Source organism: Malania oleifera, chromosome 8, assembly GCF_029873635.1.
Source record: "Malania oleifera isolate guangnan ecotype guangnan chromosome 8, ASM2987363v1, whole genome shotgun sequence".
NCBI classification, from domain to species: Eukaryota; Viridiplantae; Streptophyta; class Magnoliopsida; order Santalales; family Ximeniaceae; genus Malania; species Malania oleifera.
In genome coordinates this window covers 88794363-88797733 of record NC_080424.1, presented here as the reverse complement: position 1 = coordinate 88797733, position 3371 = coordinate 88794363, and the positions used below count along the sequence as shown (strand labels likewise).

Here is a 3371-nt window from a genome sequence, read left to right as displayed (position 1 = left end):
TAGAAGCTTGCAAAGTTAAAGTTGTGAAGCCATATTGACACAATTGCTTCCAAAATTTGGGACATCAATGTATGGGGAAGAAAGAGTTCATTCAGCACATCTCGATACTTCTCTTTTGTTGGGATAACTTTGAACTCTTAGACCATATAAACTTTTTATTTAATCATCAATTGAGGTATGAAGTAATCAACATGGTGCTCAGACCAGACCATGCATAGAATTGTCCTATAATATATGTGTATAGAGTAATGAATTTATTTAATGTAGTTAAAAAAGAAAATTAAAATAAAATGTAATTAATAAAAAAATGTATAGAACCTTCTCATCAACAGCGACGAAATCCAAGTCAGTGAACTCATTATCTTTCAAAGGATTTGTTGTATCCCATATTTTGGAGATTCTGATTTTGATTTTGTCACCTTCTCTTTCAACAAACAAATTAGATAACGATGTTGATTCCATTTGTTGACTATTGTGGGCATGGGTGAATATGCATGAAATTTAGTAAAGTTATTAAGAAATTAATAATGAGCAAGAAGAAGTAAAATTTCGAAAAAATAAATGAAAGATTAGAAATAATTATGAATGAACAACTAGCATATTATAGAAAATGTAAGACACTTTCATTGATGTAGAGGTGTCATATATATAGGACTTGTACAAGATATAGTTTGTTACAAATTCAAAAGTATTTAAATACTAAATCAAAGAGATTCTAGACTATTAAATTCAAATACAAATTCAAAAGTATTTAAATACTAAATCAAGAAGTAACTAGACTATCAAATACAAACAGATATTCAAATAATACAATATGAAGAATCCCAGATCCATGCATACAATCAAATATTCGCAAATCTTCAACTGCTAGGATTCTCTATAAATTTCCTTAATACGCCCCCACAAGATAGGCGTGCCATCAGTTAATCCAATCTTGGAGCACATAGAGTGAAATTGTGACGGAATAGAGCCTTAACTAAGAGATCGACAAGTTGATCATGGGTGCTAACATAAGAGATTTGTAACAAAACTTTTGCAACCAAATCACGAATAAAATGAAGATCAATAGCGATATGCTTCATTCGTGAATGCATAACAAGGTTAAGACTCAATTGACAAGCACCAATATTATCATAAAATAGATGTAGGGGCTTAGGAATCAGAATACCAAGTTCTTAAAACAAGGAGAAAATTCAAACAAGCTCGGAGGTGGGTAAAGTAAGAGTCTGATATTCCGCCTTAGTGGAGAAACGAGCCACAGCACACTGCTTGCGCGTGTTCCATGAAATGGGACAATCACCCAAAAAAATAAGATAGGTAGAGGTGGAGGATTTGGTATCCCTATCATCGGCCCAATTAGCATCCGAAAACCCTTGAAGAGTGAGATTCTCAGTGCACTTGAGGAGGATGTCATGATGAAGAGTACCTTTCAAGTATAGCCGAATACGCTTGGCAATGGTCCAAAGGAGCTGAAATGGTTTATGTCTGAGTTGAGTCATCTTATTGACCGAGAAGGCAATGTCTGGTTAGAGAAAGATATTGAAGAGTTGCTATAAATAGACGAAATTCAGTTGGATCAGCAGGAGAAGAGTCATCTTGGAGCTAAAGAAGATCCTTTGTGGCAAGTGGAGTAATCATTGTCTTAGCACCATCCATCTTAGTGCGAGAAAGGAGATCCCGAATATACTTTTCTTGGGATAGGAACAATCCATGGGGAATTGAAATCACCTCAACACCAAGAAAGTAATGCAAGGGACCAAGATCTTTCAGAGAAAATCGACGATCGAGCTATTGAACAACCTTAGAAATAGCACCAGAGTTACTCCCAGTGATTAAGAGATCATCGACATATACCAAAAAATAGATAGTAACATCAGCACTCATGTAGATAAATAGAGAAGAATCAGATTTAAACTTTTGAAAATTGAGTTGAAGAAGACAAGCACTCAATTCTTAATACCAAGCACAAGGTGCTATTTTCAAGTCATGCAAAGACCAATTTAACCTGTAAACATAAGAATGCAAATTAGGATCAACAAAACCTGGAGGTTGAACCATGAATACATCCCCCTGAAGGTGGTCATGGAGAAACGCATTATTAACATCCAGCTGGTGAAGAGGCCAATTTTTCTAAGCAGCAATGGAGAGGACAACCCAAATAGTTATTGGCTTCACAGCAAGGCTGAACGTCTATTATAGTCAAAGCCAGGCCGTTGATGAAAACTCTTGGCCACTAATTGGGCTTTATAATGAGAAATACTACCATAAAGATTCCGTTTGATGCAGAAAACTCATTTGCAGTCAACAGGTTTGATTTTAAAGCACAATGGAACCAGTTCCTATATACCATGTTTAACCAATGCAATGAACTCTTCGAACATAGCATGCCGCCACTTGCGATCTTTCAAGGCCTGAGACACACATGTGGGTTCAACAGGTTAAAGAAAAGGGTTTCAAGTGACAAGTAAAGTTGTATGGGTCTATGAATATTATTCATAGACCAGGTAGTCATACAATAAGTATGGGTGGATCCGGCCAAAGATGCAGGTATGGTGGATGAAGGGATTACCTTTGGCAGAGAAGGTGCAGGGGAGAGTGACGAAGTCGGAGCTGCAGGAGCGCTGTATATCACAATGATAGGAGAGGAGGGTATTCGTCCAATGGAAGGCATCGCTGGAATGACAAGGTCCTTTGTCATACCACCTGAAACTGATAGAAAAGGCACAACAACATGGGCAAAAGAAGAAAAGGAAAAAGCACACTCATAAAAAACCACACGCCTAGACACGTAAATGCGAGAGGTAAAAAGGTCCATACACTTATAGGCATTCTGAGAACTCGAGTAACCGAGAAATAGACAAAGCGTAGATTTTAGTCAAAGTTTACTAGTGGCATAAGGTTTAAGCCATGGATAACACTGACAACCAAAAATACTCAACTTTTTGTAATCGGGGCAACGACCAAACAAACATTCGAAAGGACTTTTATTTTTAAAAATAGGAGTGGGCATACAATTTATTAAATTAACCGCCACCTGAAATGCGTAGGACCAATAAGAAAGAGGGAGACTCACTTGACTTAACAGGGTGAGACCAGTTTTGACAATATGCCAATGTCGGCGTTAACTTGTACCATTTTTCTCAGGTGTATGAGGAGCAGTGGTAAGCTAGCTAATGGAATTAAAGGAGAGAATATGACAAAGAGCTTGAAATCCATCCCTATTATCGGAGTATAAGTGTTTGATGTAAAAACTAAACTATTTTTCAAGTAGCCCTTTCAATTAACAAAAAAAAATGTTGCAAACATCACTTTTTTGTTGGATAGGAAACAATCAAAAATATTTAGTAACGTGATCAGCAAATAAGACATAA

General features: G+C 36.6%; 1 long non-coding RNA gene across 1 annotated transcript; it reads right to left on the bottom strand.

Annotated features, from left to right (window-relative positions):
* Window positions 1-601: 601 nt before the first annotated feature.
* LOC131161830 (uncharacterized) lies at window positions 602-2705 on the bottom strand. The gene is made up of 2 exons (XR_009138630.1): window positions 2570-2705; window positions 602-2411 (listed from the first exon to the last, which is right to left on the bottom strand). It is a non-coding gene; the product is annotated as an uncharacterized LOC131161830 (long non-coding RNA).
* Window positions 2706-3371: the final 666 nt, after the last annotated feature.